General features: G+C 45.9%; 1 protein-coding gene across 4 annotated transcripts in view; it reads right to left on the minus strand.

Moving 5' to 3' along the window:
* LOC138511145 (histone-lysine N-methyltransferase NSD2-like) overlaps positions 1-24745 on the minus strand; it is a 583237-nt gene that overhangs the window by 552180 nt on the left and 6312 nt on the right. The window lies entirely within an intron of this gene.

Genomic DNA, 24745 nt, shown 5'->3' on the forward strand with positions numbered 1-24745 from the left:
CCAGCGTACCCCCATCACACAATGCTACCAAATCACATTTCATCAATTAAATGTACTCCTGATCAGTAAACCAATTTAATGAAGTAACACTAGTCTTGATCCTCGCAGCGTACACCCAGTCGCACCTTGTCATCCACATCAAGTAATGCATGCTTCTTCCCCATCCAATCCAACAACCATACTTGCTGAACCTTGCATTGCAGCCACTCCATCATCCCACCAAGCAACTGTGCTCCTGATCCTTGCAGCCACTCCACCATCATCCCACCAAGCAACCATACCCCTGAATGTTGCATTGTATTCGTCCCCTACACCAAAACTGGATTCGCACTGCACACTCTGTCCAGGACCACTAAACCCATATCCAATCCAGTAAAATATCCTCCCAACTAGTGAGTGGCACACTGAAAACCTTCAATAATCCTGCAAGCAAGCTGTACTTCTGACACTTTCTACAATCCATCCTACGTCAACTTTACCCACCCCTACCCCACTTATGCCCCCCAACTGCCATGTCAGGATCTACCTCTGGTCAACTCAAAGCATTTCAAACAAGGGATATAAAATGGAGCAGATTTACGAAAGTCCCAATCCTTAACAGCAGAATAGTAGAAACCATCCTAGGGTGCTGCACCAAAAATGTGTGGATCTATTCCACCAAATGTATACTGCCACCAAACAGCTGTACCCCCTTCTCAACTTGAGTGGGTGAATGTGCAAGTCTAAAAGTAGCACATTACACTTCAGGGGCAACATCTAAAAACTAAGCTACCAACCACATCAAGACATTTGCGAGCTAAGAGTTGTAGACGATGCTAAGTGGACTTCATTTTAGAACATGTCAGTTTATGTTGTGTATGTTATGTCAGCGTGTTAGGGAGAATTCTCAATATGTGCTAATTTCCCTTACCTTTTGAGACCCCCAGCAACTTTGCTGGATTTCTAGGATTTTCTTTGTTTACCTGGGAAGAGTGAGCTCCCTCCCTCCCCCCCCCCCCCCAACTCTTCCTTGGATTTTGAACTGCGTTTTAGTTTTGTGTTCTTTGGTTATGGAGTTTTAACACAACTCACAGCACCTTCAGTGCAGTGGCACAGGGATGTCTTTTAGACTTCCCAAGGTTTAAATACCTTCTCTGGGACTGACTACTGTCTCCCAGAGCATATAAAGTGAAATTGACTTTACTAGTCACTTTAAAAGTACTGCCCCAGCACACACTATCTTACTATAGAGTGCTGGAGGGGTTGCCTAGCTTTCCTCGAGTCACAACACCCATGTAACAGTCAAATGTTACCCTTGCCTACTTTAAATGGCTGCTGGCAGTGGTTTAGGTCAAACTACCATGATTTTTCCCAACTGCTAACAACGGTAACTTTAATAAAAAATAAAAGAAAATCGGGTCAGCCATGTTTTGCAATATGGCACCGCAGACCCATCTGTAAAAACACTGGTCATCTCTCCCCCCTCCCCTGCCCCCCCCCCCTGTCCCGCCCCGCCCCCCCCTGTCCCGCCCCGCCCCCGCCCGCCCCCCCTGCCCCTCCCCCCTCCCCCTTCCCCGCCCCTGCGCCCCCGCCCCCCCTGCCCCCTCCCCCGCCCCCCCCTGTCCCCCCCTGCCCCCTCCCCCCTGCCCCGCCCCCCCTTGCCCCCTCCCCCCTGCCCCGCCCCCCCCTTGCCACCCTGCCCCCCCCCCTCTGGTGGGCTTCAGTGTCTGGGGTGGACAGGATGTGAGGAGGTGCCCGAAACTCCCTGTGCTTAGTCTCCCAGGAGACCTGAATGCACTCTGGTGTGATTGGCCACCCTGCTGTGGGAGGGACAGCCAGGCTGGAATTAATGGGGGAAAACTGTTTAAAAGCACGTCTCTGGGACTTGGAAAGCAGAGTCGACCACTCGAATGAAAGAACTGAAGATGAGCTGAAGGAAGAGGACTGCTGCAACTCCTGGACGACCGGTGAAGCCCTGCTGCAGGTCCAAATTGCCTGAAACTCCATCAACAGAGAAGCCATTCAAGGTTAACCTCTTCCCTTGAGTTTGGTGGGAACAACCAGCTCACAAGCCACCTGGACACTCTCCTATTTTGGTCAAATTGTCATCAGAGTGCTGTTGAAAACCGGATAGCCAGAGGGAAGGAAACCAGCTTGTGTACTTTAAGGCACTCGCACCTTAAATCAACATCTTGCTGAAGCTTGTGGCCTCATCCCTGGGCAGTGCAGGAACCTCCTGACGTCCTCCTTGTCCCCACGACTGAAGCTCAGGAAGAGTGAGATCTGCTCAAACTGCCATGAACAACTGCCTCAGCTACAGCTCTTCTTCATTGACAAGGTACTGTGCAAAAGCGGTCCGGAAATCTTTTCGCCCATCGAGTACATTCGTGGAATGTCTCTTCTTTGAAGGCCTGTCCTTCCCTAAACATTCGTCAAACATTTCGCCTAGCCAAATTCTTTTAAAATCTGTGGCAAAGACTTGACCGTTTACTACCAGAACTGCGCTATCCTATACAAAGACTCTGACCCATTGACTTTTGGCCCAGGCCTATTGATAAGAATTGCTGGTTGTAGTCAACTGAACCCTTTGCCCTGCCTATGAATGTATTTGGGCTGCCTTTCTTACAACGTTGTCTTTTTATCCCCTTTAAAAGTAACTGAAGTGCCATTTTGCTCCCACTTCAGGGGAGCTGAACATGTTCAGTAACATATTGTTGGTGCATTATAGTTTAGTAGTGTGTGATATTGAGCTGCTCTTGCTAGTGGAATGTTTTCCAACTGACTGTGTGAATAAGTGTATATTCTTTTACCAAGAAACCTTGAATCTGTGTATATTTGAATCACTGTATTTGTTGGACCTTTGTGTAACTTGTTCTACTGCTCACTTTACTCTTGAGATAAGTCTGGCTGCTCAGCCAGTGCTACCACTTTACTGTGTAGTACAGGCTTGTACCAAAGGTTAAATTGTGCTTACACTTGTAGTCTTAATTGCATGTGTGTTCCCAAAGGGTACTGCATGTGATTCTGCCTAACACAACGCTACTATACCTACAGGCCTGTTTTAGGCGCATTATGAATACAAATAAATAAGTGCCTTAACGCAAACCACCAAGCTCATTGACAGGAGAGTCTGGGAACAAAGGTAGCTACAAAAGGGGGTTACAAAGGACGTTGGGTATACACTTCTCCACAGGGCTAGAACCCAAGCACTTTGATGTCTCATCCAGCCTATCATACACCTTGTATGGTACACCACAACTATTTGAATTGTTGTTCAGCGCTGTTCCTACGCAGAGGGTCCCAGAGTACCTTCGAAGGTTCAAAATGTGCTACAGATGGGAAGTGAAACCGCAGTTTCCATATGTTTTTCATGTTGTTGTATTCGGCTAGATAGTAGATTGCAGGACGATGGAAGCCGAATTAAGTGTGGGGAAACATGGAGGCTTTTTCGGAAGGTGGTGATGGACGATGCAGTGCAGATGTAAAGAGGTAGGGTGTTCCATGCTCTGGATAACATATTGCTTTTGTCTGCATGTTAGTTTGCAGAGTGGAATGTGTAGAAGATGCTTCTAGCGTGCCTGGTGTTGCGTCCCTGATAAACTGCATCTCATTTTACGAAGAAGTCAGTATAGTCGTAGGGTGCACTTTTTTACAACAGCAGCTTTCCCGGGGGTGTGTTGGTATGTTACTTTGCATTTATATAGCGCTCTATATATCATTGTATGATCTCAAAGCACCGGTAGGTTGAACGTGAAATGTGATTTGGAAGTCATTAGCCCTGTTAAGAAAGATGATAAACCCAAATCTAGAACCAGCGTATGAAATACTCGCACCCAATCATAGCCGACCGTATGTGGGAACACTTTCGAAATGGGCAAAAGACCTAAAGGCAATTATGCACGCGGCGGAAATAAATTGTGAGATGCTGATGGCTCGACCACAAATTGCAAAAAGAAAACCAAGAATGGGCGTGGATTCAAACCTTGCAATATTTGAAAGCTTGCCAACTACCTGGGACCGCAGTCCAGGTCAGTAGAGAGAGAGAGAAAGAGTTGAAGAAATGACAAGAAGCCGTAGCGGATACATCCCAAAGACGAGCCTGGGGAATCAGCCCATGCGGAAGGAAGGTACCAGGGCGATTCTGAGAAGGGGAGGCTACGGGGATCTGACTGTCACGTTGACTATGGAAAGTTGAGAACGCAAGAACCCGTATGTGAGGAGAACCCAGGAGGGTCAGAAATGATAACTATTGCTCAACATTGGCAGTCTGTGAGGGAAGAAAAAAAAAAAGACAAGCGAGTTAACTCAGAGTTTACCTGGTCAAGTTCAGAGACATTTAGGAGGAGAACAAAGAAAGGTCCCAGAAGGAGTGGCCTCAGATATCTGATAAGTAAACCAATATTAAGAGTGTGAAATACCTAACATCTTTTTTTATTGGAACATTTAGTTTATTACAAACTTTTATTACAAAACATTTACAAAAATCATCCAAAAGGAAAATTCCTCTATGTCTGTATCCCACCCGTGTCAGCTAATTTTCTACTTCTTTAATCAACTTTCCCACCATTTCCACACATGATGGCGTCAACAAAATTTATGACTGAGCATGACATATGCACTGAACTCCCACTTATTATTCGGAACCACCAGTCGTCCATATCCATGTTTTTAGAAGCAAACTGTTCCAAATGCAGAGTTCAAGTCTTTAAGCATATGACATTCTGTGATTAAATGCCTTATCGATTCTATTTCAGACCCACAGTATCTACATACATTGTCCTTCGTGGTCTGATCATGTCTCATTAATAGCATTTCTTTTGTTTTAATGGCATTCAAACGCAGGCGAAGAAAGCCATCACGATGGTGTCGTGACGGGAATTGCAACAAATACCTCAGCATTACGTTCAATTTATTCTTGGTAGGACAAAATTTTGGGGTAGTTGGCAAGCTTTCAAATATTGCAAGGTTTTGAATCCACACCCATTCTTGGTTTTCTTTTTGCAATTTGTGGTCGAGCCATCAGCATCTCACAATTTATTTCCGCCGCGTGCATAATTGCCTTTAGGTCTTTTGCCCATTTCGAAAGTGTTCCCACATATGGTCGGCTATGATTGGGTGTGAGTATTTCATACGCTGGTTCTAGATTTGGGTTTATCATCTTTCTTAACAGGGCTAATGACTTCCAAGTCACATTTACATGAAGTGCATCTAATGCCAATTCATGTCTGATAACTGATCAATATATATTTTGGCAGTTTTAATACTCGCCTCCAAAATAGCCCTTCCAATTTTGCCCAAATTCTGTAGTCTACGTTCCACCCTGCTTCAGCACCAAAGGTGATGGCCGGTATTACCTTTTGTAGGTAAAACGTCCGTTCTGATGTTAATGTGAATCTTCCATATAGATTATGGATTCGTGCACCTTGTATGGCTAAGGTTTTGGTTCGATGTACAATATCTTGTACCCAACTCCATTCGCATATCGATTTGCTGACCGTAACGCCCAAGTATCTGATTTCCGCTATTTCTGAGATGGGTATGTTTTCAATCCTCCAACGAAAGTTTTTATTTGACACCTTTTACTGATCCAATTTGCACGACTTTTGTTTTGCTGACGTTTATTTTTAACTCATTATGGTTCATGTAAAGTTGGAGCTTTGTCAATAATCGTTGGAGTTCAATCTGTGTTTTATCCATCAGGACTAAATTGTCAGCGTACGTAATTGAATTGTTGCCCATTTATCATAGGAGGAAAACATTTCACATCACTCAATGCAGCAGGTGCGTCGGCAATGAACAATTTGAACAAACATGCAGCAACTGGGCAGCCTTGTTTTACGCCCTTTTTCGTCATCATTGATTCAGATAGTTGTCCTTTTTCGTTTATTCTTATTTGAATTGTTGTCATTGTACGTAGGACCTTTATAGGTTGTAAGAGACCTTACGGACAATCCCAATTTTTTAATTTCTGCTACAGCATTTCTCTGTTGATTGTATTGAATGCTTGGTGCATGTCAATATATACTATAAAAAGCTTTGTTTTTTTTTTCTCCGATGGCATCCAGTTTTAGAATGTTTACCAATGTCAAGTTGATTTCAGTCCCTCAGTAATTTTTTTTCTTGTTTGCCCATGCTGTTAATTACCATTGTAGGAAGTTCGCAAAAATCTTTCCAATCGACTCGGTTAGATTTGCCCCTTTCCCAGCTCCTTGAATTCCCAACATGTTTTGATTTACAACACAGTCTCGCAGATGCAAGGATGGTTTTAACTTGGAACGGTTCTGGGGGCCGAGGTCGGCCATGTAATCAATCTTACCTCGGTGTGCGTCTGTGGACTCCTGCTGGAACTCCTCCAGATATAGGTTTGTTGGCTCAGTCCAGGGTCCGTATCCTGTTGCCAGATCTGTGCATCCAAGCGTTATCGCCACTCAGAGCCAGACAGCAGCAAAACAGTACTAGTACATACAAAATGCACCGCCCTTTACTCCGTGGCCGGGCTTAACGCTGCAAGGGTGATAGTGTCTGCTCTTTCAAGTGGATAGAAGTCACGTGACTGAACATGTGCCCGCCGGCAGGCTCCGCCCCCTCCTGGGAACGAGCGTAATGCACCAATTGCCAACATTACAAGTCTTTAAACATAAAAGGAAAAAAAGAGACGGGAAAAATTGCCACAAGGAAAAAAGGATATCCGGTTTATAGAGATTGATGCCTCCACTCTATATCAAGGTGCAAAGGTTAATTTGTGAGAGCAGCAATAAGAGGAAAAATGCAGAGTCGAGTGCAGTCCTCGGCAGTCTTTCATTGCTGCTAATCGTGTGGGTGGTCCCACTTAACGTCCATCTGTAGCGCAGAGTTGAGCGCAGTCCTCAGCAGTCGACGAAAACGAGGGGCCCCCGCTACTCCCGATACGGAGACGGCTGGGACCCTGGTGCCAGTAAAGAACTTGCCTTCCGTCGCAGAAACAGGCAGGCACTGTCTGAGAAGTCACAGCACTCAACTAGAAAACAGATCACCAGTCAGGAGAGGTAAGACCTCGCCGCCTCAGCTGCTACCAGAGACAACTTTCCTGACCAGTTTGTTCGCACGCCAGTTTTTTCACTGTCTCTTCAGCGACCCCTAGCGTGCTCAACAAGATCGGGTGCTATCGAAAATGCCTCCAATTTCGACAACAATTTACCTCACGGAAAGTGGCTTCCCGCACCAACTGTGGAAGTCTTAAATGGTGTCGGCGAGGCTTTAGGCCTGCCGCCTGTACCTTCCATGGTCGACGCCGATGGGCTAGTGACATCTTCATCAGCGTCGGCCCCTCTTGAAATGTCCTCATCTACTGACTCCTGTACCCGCCCATGGCGAGTGGAGTTTTAACCAAGGCCATCAAATGACAGCCTCGGTTGGACCCTGATCTGGTGGAGTGGAGGAATGTCGGGAGTGGAGTTCCGATTGCCATGAGCAAGGATTCAGACCACGAACAACAAACCTGTGAAAAGAGGAAATCTTGGCACCGAACCAAGATTTTACTGACCCACCTCACAGGGGGCCGAATCTTACTGTGACAAAATCTCAATTGGATTCTACTCATGAAACAGATGAAGCCGTAAGGTTACCCGTCGTTCCGGGCAGTCTTTACTTCAACACAACTGCCCAGGTCCCCGCGGACCCGGTGGCAGTGCCAAACGTTAACTTTCAAAAACCTGAACTATGAGAAAAAAACGAGATGTACCTCCAAATCCAGTCACCTCAGATCTAGAAGTTTTAAAATCCAACGTAGAACAGGATCCACAAGACGAAGTTCACATAATCAGTGGCAGAAGTAATGACTGCCCGAACGACGACCGTTTGTGGCCATCTGCAGAGCAGCCTACTCCTAAAAAATCATCTGTGTCTACACGAAAAAAAATAGCTTACAAAAAAAAAAAAAAAAAAAAAAAAAAAAAAAAAGGAGGAAAGGGAAAAATCACACGTGGTTTCGAACATCGAAAAGCATGACACCCAAGAAGTAAAGAATGACGCATTTAAAGTCCTGATAAGAAAACTTGGATCCAATAAGAAAACTGAACCCGGAAAGAAATCTTACCCAATCCATTGATTTCAATCGCTTTAAAGGATTTTTTTCAAAAAGCAATATAAGCGCAAACTAGATAGACACTGAATTGTCTGACGCAGAAATACCGGAGGCAATTCAAGTAACACCCCCAATAAAGTCAAGGAAAACAGACAGCAACCCCAACAATCAAGGCGTTCTTTCTCCATCATTGCTGTGTCAAAGTCCAACTTTAAGTTTTTCCCCATCTGGCCTTCAATTAGCGAAAAAAGTTGGTAATACCCCGACACAATTTATCAAACAACTGGACAAGGTCCTAAATGAACAAACATGCCCAGTTGGCAAAAAGGAAAAAGAGGTCCTTCTGTTCCTCCCATGCTCTGTAACCAACCGTGCAAGAGGTGAGGCCATACTATCAGCCTTCCTGACCCTTTTGCCTGAAAGTGACACTACAGACTGCAACAACTGCCATGCATGGGCTAAAGTCCACTTCCATCAACCTGAACTAGAAAGAAACTCAACCAGTATGGTTCACGAAGCCTCAGGTCACAGTCTAGGAAATTCAGGAGTGAAGAACCTACCACCATTGCAAATGCTGGACCTAGAGGCAAACCACTTGGTTGAAGTGTCAGTTCCTTACTCTCCTTCACCCAATCGCTGTGCATCTGCCACCCGGACCCCGCCAAAAAACAGGACTAAGTGAAATACCTTCAGAAACACAAAAAGACTCGCCAAACAAGAAATCAGACCTTCTGATAGTAATGTCAGCAATAACAAATCGCCTTCGCCCCGTTCGGTAAGCTTTACGAAGCAATCAACGACTTACTCAATGAAAGACCACACAACAGTGATTGCCATGATGCATTCGAAACTCATCTTTGTTGAAGGCTATATAACAGCAATGGAGACTAAGAATACTGAACAGCAAGCCCTATGGGAATCAAAACTTGCTCTACTTGAAGCCAAACTAAAAACTAAACGTTAAAAGTGTGACTTCACCAGTCCAAGCAAACAGAATCGAAAAAGAAACGCAAACACCTCCAGACAATCGGCAAACACCTCTGTCTCGAAATGGCCCCGATTTTCAACAAAACCATTCGGAGGGTGACTCGAGCAACGAATCCTCCGTCTACTTCGGTCACATCAGGATCCAAGACCACTCTGAAACAAGAACCGCGTATAATGCATAAAGTTGCATTGCAACTAGCCAGAACGGCCAGCTAGCTGTAACCAACATGAACAACCTGACAGTTCAATCTTCTGCCAAAGAACCCACTCTAAAAACATCTACTAAATTCGTTGGCCAGCGAGAAAACAGTGCGGTCGACCAAGTGGTGGTGGATCTTGTCAAATCACCTAGGTCAGTTGACTACTTTCTGGTGTCCAGTGCCTTGGATTTAATTCAACATTGGGATCCAGAAACTGCCAGACAAAGCCGCTGTAGGTCCCATAACCTTTCGGTTAACACCAGTAACTAGCAACAAAGATATTACTCGTTCACCAGTCCATAGCTCTCTTCGAACTAAGCCTACACCCTGTCATCGCAATGACCGAGACGTACCAAAAAACGATTTGCAATCAGTCTGTCAGCCAACCTTAAGTCATGAGGTCTTCAAATCGCCAGACCCTCCGCATGCAGAGGGACAGCAGAAGCCCCATCGTATGGTCATTCACTCCACTCACGATTAAACATCGCAAACAAACAAGGGAAACTTGCTTCTTTGAAATAGAGCAATCATCGAGTAAAGACAGTTATATGGTCCTCAATAGTAAATGAATACTCAAAATGCTAGGCAAAATTGGTAAGCTGCGATCACTAAACTCAGAAGATTTCATATTAAAATGAGCCATACCACAGAGCAGAAAGCAAAAGCATACTTGCATATTAAAGATGCTGCACTACGAGACGTCCCACAAGAAGTGTTTAGAGAACAAGCACTCAGGCTTTCTCCTTTCTGAGCTGTGGGGGTCGTATGAGGAGACTCAAAAACCACACAGGGTTCGTGACAGACTGACAAAAAAAACAAAAAAATCATTGCTATATATCACAAACTGAAGATCTTTACAACCACAAGCGACGGGAGACGAATTTGGGATCCTGGGAAGCAAACCATAACAGATCAAATAGATTCGGAATTTGTCAAACGCCCATGGCTCACAAGTTCCCAAGTGACATTGCCTCATTGGGAACAATCAGAGGTAACAAAAGAGACCGTGCAGTTCGACACCAGGAACAAAGCACCCAAAAGGAATACTGAGACAAGTGGCGAGAAAAAACCCAGAGGGGGCCTATGAAGTGGTTGCAAGCAGCCGTAAACACGAAATCCGGAAGATAGCAACGACAAATCAGTGTTCGTGCCACCCCAACAGGAACTGGAAGGGGTCTTTAAAAAAGTTTTAAGCATGGGCTTGTGAAACACCAGAGGCCACGTCCACTTGACAAACCCAGAAAACCAAGACTTGGGGGCCTGTGACATCTTGCGTCTCCATTGAGATATCACCTGCATCAAAGGGCATGTTTGGTCGTCCATCCTCCGGTTTATTGCTAGCAGTTTGTTCGGGCTCGGGGATTAGGGTCATCAAAAAGCTAGTCGAATCCTACAGAATCCTGGCAGTTTCAACATCATGGTCCCACCAAGAGCCAACTATGGATCACAAGGCAGTTAGCCACCATCAATCTATACTGGAACCCACAGAAAACAACCGCAAAATGGTGTGCTTCGGTGGCAGAGGTAACCGTCGAAATTTATGTTGAGCAAGAAGTTACCCACATAATCATATGCAGCGATTTAAACGCCAAATGCAAGGACTCTGCTATTAACACCAACAGACATTCCACCTGCTCCTCAGCGGGAGAAAGAGGAACGGCATGGTTGAAACTAATGAACTCTCAAAACTTCCACAAAGTGGCATGGCTGAAAGCCTGCCAACCTGTGGTACCCCCGTGGGAATGTGAAAATTCTAAAAACAACTCTTGACTAATTACCCATGGATTGCTTTCACACGTAGCGACATTTGAAGTTAACTAAAGAAAGCGACCACAACTTGCTGACAATGTCTTGGTCTACCACTTGTCCCCAGAAAAAGAAAAAAAAAAATGAATATTGAAGCAAACTGCCAACTAACACGCCTTCGTTTGACAGCATCAAATATAACAGACCTAACAGAAAAATACAGAAGAGCAACATCGGGCGAACCAGCTCAAAAAGAGTCAGTAAGACCCAATTACTTGCCCCTTCAGTCGAAATACAAAGTGGGGATGACTGGAGGACAGAAAGGCCCTACCCAGACCAGCCATGTGTACGACAAGGGCGTGGTAGCAAAATGTAGTACTTTGAGAAAACTGAAAAGAATCACCATAAGAGGCATGGTTCGCTTTTCACCATGAGACAAAGAAATATAAAATTATGGTTAAAAAACCTACCAAACGACAGAGGAGATGTTCAGTACCCTGAGGAATGGAGTAAGATCTTTGCTCAATGCGGGAAAATAAAGTTAATCCCGAACTCAAGCAGTTGTCCCGATTTTTAAGAGGGGCAACAGAATATCCTGTCAATTACCGCCCAATCGCCCTCTTAGACATCATTGGAAAGATATACGCAACCCTACTCAAACATTTTCAGAACTGGGCAAAAACCACAGTTCAGATCCTTTCCAAATGGGCTTTCCAAAAAATGCAAGTAAGGCGGTGAACATTCTACTTCTGAACATAATAAAATCAAACATTAAGAAAGGCGCCCCAAGAGTCTTCCTATCCTTTGTAGATCTGTCTCAGGCATTTGATAAAGTGGACGACTGTAACTTAGGACAAAACTGAAAACATGGCACTGTCCATCAATTTTGGAGCCGATGATCGCTCTTCACGCGAATACCAAACTACGTGTGCGCTTGAGTCGTCAAGGACTACTGTCAAATGAAAATTCTTCGGAACGTGGAGTAAAACAAGGTTGCCCTCTAGCACCAGTCCTTTTCAGCGCCTTTCTGGGAGATTACAAAGACACAGAAGCAAAGACGAGATCGTTTTCCTCCAAAAATAGGCAAAGGGGCCGCCTTGCATATTTTATACGCCGATGATCTGATTAGATCAAACCCATATTGGTTTGCAACGCCTCGTGCAATACATAGAGGCGAACAACCTTGAAATTAACAAATCAAAGACAAAAATTCTGGTTTTGGAAAAACATCCTCAAAAGAAACTAAACTGGTTTTTGGACAACACCAAAATCGAAATCGCGACTCATTTCAAATTCTTGGGAGTCTTGATTGACGGCTCTTGCAAAGGAGGTGAAAATGCTGCAGGTGGGAAAAAACAAGAAACCTTACAGCCCAAACCAGAGCCATTGATAAAAAATATGGAAGATTTTCATTACTTCCGGCAATCCAATTTTACAAGGCCAAAGTGATTCCTTCTTTGATTTATGGGAAGGCCGCTACTTTAAACATACCAAGCTCACTGTGGCCAAAACTGGAAGGCCATTTGTGGAAATCATTTTTGAGGAGTGCCTAAATCTACCTCAATGGCAGCAATTAGGCATGAACTCAGCCTCTTCTCTCTTGCAGCAACAGTGGAGCAGAGTACTATGCAACTGTTCAGGAAACCCGGTTACCAGACAGTTTCCCAGTATATCAGTTGATCGCTGAAGATATCAAAAGTGGTCAATTCAAAATACTAAACACATGGTCGACAGCCCAACAAGGCTAATTGAGTGACATAGCCTGCACCGAAGAGGATTTGAAAATGAATCCACAAAGCGTCGAATCCAAAATGGAAAACCAAGACTGGATTGCTACAATTGAGAAAGCAGAATCTAAAACTCTTAAAACATCTTCCAACGACCTTTAACAAAGTAAAAGTCCCTTTGACATACTGTATTAATTTTCCAGACTAACGGTTGAGGAAACTTTCATGAGAGCTCACCTGAATCTACTATTAACACAGCATGTTTGCCATCAGACTATCTACCAACTTCAACGAGTGCAGACTATGTGAGTCACAAAATCAAACAAACTTGAAGACCTCTCCTGATGGCGTGCCCACAAATGAGACAAGAGAGCCGCTTATCTGATGCCTCTGTGTAGGTTCCACCATTGTAGAAGAATAATTATGGTGGAACCGCTTGATAGCAGGGGAAAACACAAGACAGACCATAGCGACGGAAAAGCTGCTCGATATTGCCTTAAACAATATCAAATCCAGACTAAATCCGTCAGAAGAATGTCTCTTGTAAATGTTCTTCCATCTTTGTTCTTTGATGTACACCGTATTTTTCGTTTTCCAAGAGCTCTTCTTGAAGACCTTGTAAAAATCTGATTATACACAAGTAAATAAAAAAATAAAAATATTATATATTAACTTTGTGCCCAACAGAACTATATAGTTTGGAAAACCCTGAAACAAAGCCTGGAGAAATACAGCTAAACGGAAGATACCGAGTTGGTATTAAATTTAGTGGTAGGGCCGCATTTAACACCAACCATAACATCCTCATAAAGAGATTGGAGGAAATCAGGACCATCTACACAGCGCTGCTCTGGATTAATCCAGTCTACAAGAAAAGCAATATGCATTAAACCATTCAAATTTGCAACGCGAGACACCACCTGCGGACAACTACAAGGATCCTTGTTATCTCCACTCCTCTTAAACATCTATACAACGCCACTAAACCACCTTATCAAAAGACACGTCTTCATCGGCTACAACTACACAGAAAATACTCAAAATATCTACAAACTCAGCAATAAACAAGACGGGAATACAATGCTAAGAGAGAACTCTACCAAGAGACAGCCTCAACCAACTCTACCAAGAGACTGTTACGCTCACCTGATACCCCCCGGAGGTGTCTGGAAGGCTCCGAGATCTGGAACCCTGGATGCCCAGTGCTGAATAATGAATCTGCAATTACAGAAGGGAGGATTTGTGATAACTGTCTCTAATGTGTGAATCTCCCACCTCCCTCTGACCGATTCCCTTCCCACTGGGTTCTTTTCTCACCTTAGTTATTTGTAGGGTGAGCAATCCGTCCTGCATTTCTTGTGCAGGGGTGCTTGACGTTTGTTGGCGAGCTGCCCGAGTTGCTTCACTGGTGCAGTATGCCTTCCTTGGGCCCAGGCCTGCTGTGACCCCGAATCTGCTGGTAGGCAGGTAGGTTAATTGTAAGTCTTTGCTCTGTTTATGGTGGGAATTGGTTAATATCTTTATCTCCTTTTCAGGTGCGAAGGTCTTGATGCTGGCGTGCCGGATGGAGAGGCACGTTTCTAGGTAAGAGAAAGCGCAAAGTGCAGCGCCTTTGTCTTTTAAAGCTAACCTGTGTTATCTTCTCCTCACAGGCCGATGTGGTGCTGTGAGTGGATGAGCGGATGAAAAACAGGCCCCCAGAATCCGTTAAGGTAAGTTCAGCGATGTGCAATTATTTGATATTGAAAGCGAACCTGAATGTCTCTTTTCCTTTGCAGATGTTGCTGTGGTGCTCTGGATGAAGCGTGGCCTAGCGTGATGGAATTCAGGTAAGACTGTTGGAACTCGATTTGGAAGCACACGTTCTAATATTGTTTTTCCCCTTTCTCGTTATTGTAGGTCGCAATGTTCAAACGACAGCTGTGGTAGCGGTTCGCAGGAAGTCCTTAAGCTAGTACTCACAGGTGAGTGATGTTTCTTCTTCCCTCGGTTTCCACAGATTGCAGCCCAGTTGAGATGCTGGATGGTGTATTCTCAGGTAAAACAGAATAATCATTTTCTTGTTCTTGCAGGATTACAGGAAGATGCTGAAGACCAGGAGCGGGTCCCCTTACCTCCTGACATGGAAGAGATTTATAGATGACATTTGCGGCATATGGTGTGGCACACGTGCAGAATTGGACCTGTTTTTTGAGTACATCAATTCAATACATCCTCGTATCAAGTTCACCGTGGAAGTCGGTAATCCATATCTCCACTTCCTGGATGTTAATTTGAGAATTAGTAAGAACGTAGTCGCTACATCCATATATCAAACCAACTGATGCAAACAACCTGCTACATTACTCTAGCTTTCACCCCAGAGCTATGCTCCAAAGCTTACCGTATAGCCAAATCCTAAGGCTTAAGAGGATCATTTCTGATCCAGAAGTTCAAACACAGGAATGCAACAACCTGGTGGATGAATTTGAGAATAGAGGCTATCCTCAAGATGTTTTGGAAATTGCTAAAAACAGAGCATCAAAGATTACACGCACCGATTTGTTAAAAACAAAACAAAGTGGTAAGGACACACCGTTGTTATTTATATCGAAATTCTCAAGAGTTTTCAAATCGCTTTCTGGGATCATCCATGCACCCTCATATTATTCCAGGCCATATTATCATAAGAGTCTAGAGAGACTATTTTAGCCTCATACCTATTCTTGACTAATAGCACTAAGGGAAAACAACCCATGTCCCATGAAGTGGGGTGTGACGTTTCCTTACATCCGTCTAATGTGAATCTTAGGGTTTGTTTTAATTTAACTTTGTTCGAATGATCCCTGATATTTGTCACTTATGTTCAATATATGGGTCGTTATACACAATGAAATCTGGTATTGATAAATTCATTTTTTCACCAATGTATGATTAATCTAATGGTTTTACTTTTCATAGACCGGGAGACTCTCCTCCCAAATGAGGACCCAATAGAATACGTTGTCTTGTAAATCTTTTCCTATAGAGGATAAGCAGGAAACCGTGGTTAGAGATGTGTCCGACTTAATTGGGCCACTGAAGGAAAGCCTGAATCAAATAAGAAACGGGGAGAGGTGCCCAGATCTAAACTGATGGATCCCAATCGGTAGGAACCCGCAGAGGTGGTTAATTGCAGCACACTGAAAAGCTTACTAGAGGGAACGATAGAGCCCTCTGGGGGACCCACTATTCTACACACATCTTAGGGAGGGGCACGCCTATCACACCAATACACGACAGGGGAATGGATATGCGCAACAGTCAATCAAAACAGACAGTGCAGGATAACAGACCTTTGACAAATATCCCTACTGATTTTTTAAAAAAAATAAACTCAGCATACACCTCTCAAACTCTCAACTAAACACAACCTCTGTGGCACAACAAACTGCATGTACTTCAATACACCACAACAACAAAAACCACACATAGCCTAGCACAACAGCACATTACAGCTACAACCCGAAATATACTCCTACGCTCAGCGAACGGGGTCACTGAAGCTGCCACCAGCACATCCCAGCTCTCTTCCTCCTTTTCCTTGGAGTCCTGCTAACTTATCCTCCACACCACACTCTTGATTTTCAGAGGTGCCAAGTAACCATGCAAGTGGCGACAGTCTGCGGTATAAGAACCAATAACATAGATCCTTGATGGACCCCCATATTTAACAGAGGTGGGTTGTATCATCAATAAGGGGGCAAAGAGGTAAGATGTAAACCATTAGTGCCCGAGCGCTTCATATCGTGGGAAAGGATGAAGACAATTGTGTGCTCGATGGTGTTGAAGGCTGCAGAGAAGGGAGTGGCTTCTTATTTGTAACTCCATTTCTCCAGCGTAGGTATCTTTCATGGATTCATATGCTGTGAATATCACGTCGTCAGGCTGGGAATCCCTGGTTATTTTGATTTAGTACTTTTCCTGTGGAAAACCTGCGACGCCTTTAGTGTCCATCAGCATTGTGGCTGCTTTTTGTCTTCACCAATAGGACGTCAAGTGTATAGCCCCGCCCCAGCAGCTTCCCTCAGATTTTAACCACTCCAGCTGAAGGACCACCCCCTGTAGAGGATGTTTGCATGGAGGGGGCGGCTTGAGGGCGGATGTGAATCCATGAAAGATACCAACAATGGAGAAATTGAGTGACAGGTAAGAAAACTAACTACTCTCTTCTCCAGCATTGGATCTTCATGGATTCACATGCTGTGAACAGATTTTATAGCAGTATACATGTCCGGGGGAGGAGAAAGAAAAAAAAAAAAAAAAGGCAAACAAAGATTTGAAACATTTGCATTTTTACGCGCATGCCAGAAGTATACATACACAGTTTAAAAACCCCAGAAGCTGCGGGGATTACCTTACTGGAACAGCCGTTGAAGGACTGCTCATCCCATCTGCACGTCTTCCGTGTGCTGTTGTTGCAGGCAGTAGTGCCTAGTGAATGTGTGAGGCACTGCCCATGTTGAGGCCTGGCAAATGTCCTTGATGGGCACTCCAAACCAGAGAGCTGCCGAGGCTGCTGTGGCTCTAGTAGAATGTGACCTGGCTGTAGTCTGCAGTGGCCTGTTGGCCACTGTATGGCAGAAGGAAATCGCTGAGGATTTCCACCTTGCGATGCCTTGTTTTGTGATGGCTTTACCTTTGTTCAAGGGCCCAAAATATAATAAAAGCAGTCTCCCCGCTCTAAAGTATTTTGTCCGGTCCAGGTAGTACTTCTAACATCCAGGGAGTGCAATACTCTCTCCGTTGGGGAGCTGGCGTTGTGAAAGAATGTAGGTAAGGGCGATAGTTGCATTCTTGTTGAATTCAGATGGTACTTTCAGGATAAGTTGACGATTGGATTACTTTGCCCTTCACAAATCGGAGGTACAGAGGGTCCACCACTAGGGCCTGTAGTTCAGAGACTCGTCTGGAGGATGTAATGGCGATAAGGAATGCCAGTTACAAACTTGATGTGCACCAAAGAGAGGTTCAAAAGGGGAGTTTCATGAGGGCACCTAGAACTAAATTTAGGCTCCAAACCAGTGGAATTCTTTTCTTCACTGGAAAGACACGAAAAAAGACCCTTTAGGAAGTGCTTAAGTAGTCTGTCGCTTTACTGAGGGAGTCTCTTTTCCTGGTGAACCTGGAGATTTCTGCCAGGTGTACTTTTATGGAGATTACAAGACCTTCGTTTGCCAGCTTCAGTAGATAGGGAAGAACCTGTTGTGGCCATATGGTCAGTGGTAGAAGGTTGGACTGCTGTGAAGACCATGCGCAGAACCTTTTCTGCTTCTAGGAGCGGTTAGTGGAAGGCGCCCCGCCTGCCGCTGGCATGCGCTGGCAGTCCTGCAGGAGGTCTAGGTGGCCAACTTCGGCATGATCTGGATCCACGCTGTCAGATTGAAGGAGTCTGGGTCGTGGTGCAGAATTGCATCGTTGTTCTGTGACAGGAGGTTGGTGTAAGACCCCAGATGTATTGGGTCGTCTGCTGATAGAGGTCCGAGAACCAGGTCTGTCTGGGCCAGTACGCTCCGACCAGGATTGTCTTGCAATGGTACCTGCGGATCATCTGGATGGTCTTCCTGATCAGCAGGAATGGAGGGAACGCATATGCGAAGATGCCGCCCCATGGGAAAGAGAATGCGTCCCCCGAGAGCTGTGGCGTAGTAACCTGCTCGCAAAATTCTTTGCATCGTTTGCTGCACTTTGTGGCGAATAGGTCCAGAGGAGGCTGGCCCCACGCTGAGAAGATCATTTATTTGGTTGTTGTGAAGGCGCCATTCGTGGGACTGCGTAGAGTACCTGCCTGTTGTGTATCCCTGGAAGGTGGAATGCTTGCAGAGCGATGTTGGACCAGTGCCAAATAGCCTGAGATTCCTGAGACAAAGTGTTGGACCTTGTTCCGCCTTACTTGTGCAGGTAAAACATTGTGGCGTTACGGTCCGCGAGGATCCGCACTACTGAATTTTTGATCAGGGGAAGAAAAGACTTTACTGCCCAATGGACCGCTTGCAGCTCCAGGACATGTACGTCTAGGGTCGATTCTTCGGGAGTCCACAGGCCTTGGATCTGATGTTTGCCTAGTTGAGCTCCCCAACCCGCCATGGAAGTACTGGTCACGATAGTGAGTTGGTTCTACTACTGGCATCCCTTTGGAGAAGTTATCGCCGCAGACTATTTCAGTGACTTTGAGAGAGCTGGGGTGATTGTTATCTTGTCTCCCCGGGAACCTTGTGTCTAGGACCATCTAGTAGCTTAAAAAAAAAATATATAATAATAGCTGTATTGGTCGCATGTGTAGATTGCAATTGGGTATTAGTGGAATGCAGGACGACATGGTCCCTCTAGTAGAGCCATCCATTTGCGCACCGTGATTAGTTTGTTCAGGATGAAAGAGCGTGACTGGGTTATTATTTTTTGCACTCTGTAGGCTGAGGGTCTGACTAGTCCCTGTCCAGTGAGAGAATGTGCACCCAGGAACACCAAACATTTTGATGGCACCATGCAAGTTTTGGCGTACTGGACTGAAAATCAAGAGTTTGTTTGTCTCAGCAAAGCCGCGGTTTAACGTGTTGGGCTTCGGACCAACCTGTCGTCCAGGTATGGGTAGAAGTGGTGGCCCCGTTTTCTGAGGATAGCTGCCACTGGTGCTAGGCATTTGGTGAAAGTCCTGGGGGCTTGTTGGGCAGAATCCTGTGCAGTGCCCTTAGGGACCACTACACACAATTAAGACTACAGGTGGCAATACAAGTTTTACCTTTGGTACAAGCCTGTACTACTATGTCAGAGTGGTAGCAGTGGCGGAGCAGCCAGGCTTATCTCAAGAGTATATGAGCAGTAGCAGAGATTACACAAGTGGTCCACAATTACTGTGACTCAAGCAAACACTGACTCATGGTTTCAGGTATGAAAATATAAGTACATTTATTTTTTAAACCATTTGTTATAACCACGACACTTCTATTAAATTTAAAACCACACGAAAAATGTACTACAACTAACCAATTCACTTTGTACAGTATGTCTCAAGGTAAGCACCCTGTGTTATCAACAAACCACGTTACCAGGAATACAATTGCGATCACTTTTTGACAGTTCGGTCTACTAAATAAACACGTATCCTTAACATGAAAATGCTACTGGGGAAAAAACACATTTAACACCTGAGAGACCCAGAGGGGCAAAAATCACAGGCAATATTATAGTTAGGCAGACAGAATCGAGAATCACTTGTGACAGGAGTTCAAGAGTCAAAGGGCCGGAGCCAGGGTCAAGTGACACCAGGGGCCTGTTGCCGAAGATCACACAGTCAGACAGTTCACGATTCAACTTAGCCAAGAGTACTTTGATATTGTCAATGTTCTTATAACTTTTGCTTCCGAAGGAGGGGTTCACCCAGTTTCCTCAGCAGAACACAGTACCTTATTCGAATGGTGCAGCTGGTGCCCTGGCAGTTGTCCCTGATGGTTTCCCGCAGACCCACGGTTCCTGGAGCGGGGACGTCTGAAGGGGTCTGCACCACACAGGTATGAGGCCGGCAGCAGCGACAATGAATAAAAGGTGCGCTCCTTAAAAACAGGAGAGGCTCTTCAAGTGGCTATCCGGACCACTACAGCTGTGTGCAGCGATTTCGACCACGAAGACGACCTCTGGCTGAAGATGAGCTGGTTATCCCCACCAAGCTCAAGGGAACTCCGGACTGGATCTTCTCTGGTCGACGAAGGGTAGATAGCTCAGGACTGCAGCAGAGCTTCACCGGGACAGGATAGTTGCAGCAGTCGTCATTCTCTCTTCGGTTCCTTGTAGTTCCAGTGGCGACTGACTTCTAGCCCAAGAAACCTCCCTTTTATGCGCAAAACACCCATTCACACAGCCTGGCTGTCAATCACCCAGCAGGGGGGGGGGGGTTGGGGTTGTCCAGCCTGGACAACCACCTCAGCCAATCATGGCAAAGTGTGACTTGGGTTTCCTAGGATACCCTGTGCAGGGGGCGACTACACCCCTCCCTCACATTCAGCCCACCTAGACACCCAGAGGAGGGCTTCTCTGCAGAAGCCCGCCAAAAGACGGTGAACAAAGAAGACGAACCTGGTTTGCCGCGCAAAGTAAAACACAAGAAGGACTTTAAAAAAAAGAATAAACCCGACCAGAGCCAAGAGAAAGACAATTTGGTCAAGCGGGTTTATGTTCGAGGCTAATATAATAGCCTAAAACAATACCACGTTTATCAAATATAATTGCGGTAGAAAAGTTAGGGTAGATACCACTGCCACCAGCCAAGTCTAAATGTTAAAAGAGCGAAACAATGCTCTAGGAGGTACAGAGCAAAGGGGATACGAAGTAACCCTTTCCAGTACTCCATGGAAGATGGGGTGTACTGGATCTGTGGTAGATTGACTAAGTAAAGTTAATGGCAACTGTACCCTTTTCTGGGGGATGGTAGTCAGAAAAGGAGTCGGTGGGAAGTCTCAAAGACAACCCTGTGCCACTGCACTGCGGGTGCTGTGTGACACAAAAAAAAGAAGAGGGCTACTGAAGAGTACTCCAGAGTCCACAATCACAAAAAACAGAGGAAATTCACATGGCAAAACACAGGTAAGAGTGGGGGAAAAGCTCACACTCTTACCAAGTGGAAACAAATAAACTCCAGCAAAGCTGCTGGGGGACTCACTAGGTGAGGAAAATTAGCCATGAAATGAGAATTCTCCCTAACAGGGCTGATTTGAGGCCGAACAGAAGGACTCGGAACTGGTAATGTGTAGGGAGTATGCAGCTGGTGCGCCACTCCATCCAGGGGTCTTCTGTGCATGGAGGGCGCAGCTGGTGCACCCCTCCATCCAGGGGCCTTCTGTGCATGGAGGGCGCAGCTGGTGCACACCTCCATCCAGGGGCCTTCTGTGCATGGAGGGCGCAGCTGGTGCACCCCTCCATCCAGAGGGCCTTCTTTGCATGGAGGGCGCAGCTGGTACACACCTCCAGCCAGAGGGCCTGCCGCGTAGGGAGGGTGTCACCCTCCAGCCAGAGGGCCTGCAGCATAGGGAGGGTGCCACCCTCCAGCCAGAGGGCCTGCCGCGTAGGGAGGGTGCGCGGATCTCCTCCACACACATTCCAAGAGCTTGAGCCTCGGGCTAACAACATATCTTATGGAAGGACAAGTGGCAGAGAAGACACATCTTAAAAGAGAAGAGGGGGGTTACATTGGGACTGGGTGCCCCGCCATCCTAGTGCATGCTCCAGAGAGTAAGAGGAAGGGTTGGGGTGTTTTGGGGAGGCACAGTGCAAGGCGGTAGTGCTAGATTTCCAACTGCCTGCATGGTCCCATGTGGATGGTTACCTGCTGCCATAGCGTGGAAGGTGGGGGGGGTGAGTCTGGGGGTACAGATACGTTTCTCCTGTGAGCTCTGGCGGTGGCTCTGCTAGAATACGTTTCATTTCAGTGGGCCTAGGGGTACATTGGCTTCCCACCCCCTAGCAGATTCCAGTGCCCGTCCCTAGATCACGGTCCACGGTCCCTCCTCGGTGCCCTTAGCCCGGCATCACCCCAGCATCGCCACCAGGGACCACAGAAGAGGACTTCTCCCTGGCAGACGTCTACTGTGTATCTAGATGCCAGGTGAGTAAGTGGGCAGTTCTAGTCATTCATTTAGAAATCATCTGCTGTGCCCAGTGCTGGAAATGGAAATTATTAAACTGTGATCCACCAGCGGGAGGCACGGTGGGTTTCTCAGAGCCCCCAGGCCCCTATAAACAAACACTTCTATTTCAGGCGATTCATTCATTCTTAATAACCGAAAAGTAACTCAAGAAAGGATGAGCGTTTTCTATAATGTGGCAAGCAAAGTACAAAGCAAGGAAAGCTGTACTAAAATGTTTCCTTCAGAGTACAAATCTGACAAGTATATTGAGACGGGCCCGATGAGACGAGGACCTGGGCTGCAATCCCAGCCGCAACCGAAGCGCATCTTAAACCTTATCTAGTATCTACATGCAAAGGACGCTCACGGATCCCAGAAAACCCAACCCAATGACCAGTGCTGGTTGCGTTACATCCCAACCACACCTTGAACATTAAAAGCTGCAATAAGAGGTTAGACTGATAATGCTCAAGACCAGGGGTGGCAAGTGGTCGGGCGAGGACATGGGTCCCAGAATGATCATGCACAGAGAAGTAAAGTGCTAGGGACACAAGGTGGGGGCAGAGGGCATGGCTTCGAGACAGCAATACAAGGAGCTAGTTACTGTGTGGTACACTAAAAGGGAGCGAGGTATAAAAAGGGCACAGGCCAACACTGCACCACCTCCCGAAGTAAAAAGCCAGAATAGTCTTCCTGTCCTCTCTGGCTCTTGGCCAGGAAGGTTCACCAACCTGCTCATTCAGCGTTCCTTTGGAATGTAGAAGAAGAATTATAGGCAAAACAACAGCCTTGTGAGGATGGTTGGGGCCCAAGTCTAGATAGGATGTGGTATGGAGAGAGGAGGCACGTAGCCAGACATCCGTGCGAGGGTGGTTGGGGCTCAAGTCTAGATAGGATGTGGTATGGTCATCATGGAGAGAGGAGGCACGTAGCCAGACATCCGTGTGAGGGTGGTTGGGGTGCAAGCCTAGATAGTATGTGGTACGGTCATGGAGAGAGGAGGCACGTAGCCAGACATCCGTGTGAGGGTGGTTGGGGTGCACGCCTTGATAGGATGTGGTACGGTCATCATGGAGAGAGGAGGCACATAGCCAGACATCCGTGTGAGGGTGGTTGGGGTGCAAGCCTAGATAGGATGTGGTACGGTCATCATGGAGTGAGGAGGCACGTAGGCAGACAGCCCTGCAGGCACTGCGCCTGCTCATATTTCACTGCATCTCTCCATTTATACCCTGATGCCAACACTTTTGGCTCGCTATGTGGTGTTAGTAGGTCACCTATAAGCCAAAACTAAATATAGGTTCAGCGATGTTAATTGATTTGCACAGGATCTAGTCTGGTACCTCCCGTCTTTAGTTTTACACCAACATACAATTGATATTCACAGCTGAACTAGTACTGGTCAATAAAGCGACTTGCAAAGCACCAAAAAGCAGGCTAAATTACCAGAAGATACATAGAGAAATCTTTACAGAAGACAGTGGGAAAAATAAGGAGTCACACGAAAACACACTGAAAGAGCCCACAAACCGGCACACTTCTCTGCAAGTGGCACAAAGGGGGCAGATATGGCTTTTGTGAGTTTGGTGCAAATCTGTCCAGTGGTTCTTTTTGTAAATTTGGCATAATACCAGGCACCCCGGCACCAAAAGTGCGGCATATCGTAGGTTAATTTGTTCACACAACTGTTACACTGGCCGGCAACGCATGATAGACACAATAGGGAACTAAGCAGAAAGGCCGATTCCCCCCCCCCCCTTTATTATTTCTGGTTGTATGTGTGTGTAAATACCAGTAAAAACGTTAAACGGCCAGCCTTAGTTATGATATTAAAAGAACATCAAGTGCTAAAGGAAACGTAAAATATAACATAACTGTTCAATGACAGTGGGGGAAAAAAAACCTTCAGTTAAAAGGACTTTAAAAGTGCCAGTTAAATGCTGTAGTTTCATCAATTAGCTGTTGCACAAAGTTGTTTAAGGAACTCTACCAGAGGTCCTTACCTAGCTAGAGGGCAGAGATTGCAAACTCAAGATTGTAGTGTTACAGGGCTGTCCATCCTGCCCACCCACTAAACTACCCAGAATTCTCCTTCTCATCTTCCTGCAGCCACTACACAAAGGCAAGGCGGGCCCAGATTTGCAGGACACTTCCAGGAATACACACTCCGCCGTCTATATGTTCTGCTTTTCATTTCATCACCAAGAAACCCCAGCAGGTTGCAGCATCACACAGGCTGCTGAGCACAGCACCCAAGCATGTTAGACTGAGGTTTAAGGCGTTGCCCAGCCGGTCAACAAACTAAGGAAGGTTCATTGGATTCCCGACTTGCTCAAATGTCGAGCACCTCTGCCCCTCAACCACAAGTGCTTGCCTCCCATAACCTTTACTGTGTAGCCTTTGCTAATA

The sequence above is a fragment of the Ambystoma mexicanum genome, chromosome 6p, assembly GCF_040938575.1.
Source record: "Ambystoma mexicanum isolate Mex_15411 chromosome 6p, UKY_AmexF1_1, whole genome shotgun sequence".
NCBI classification, from domain to species: Eukaryota; Metazoa; Chordata; class Amphibia; order Caudata; family Ambystomatidae; genus Ambystoma; species Ambystoma mexicanum.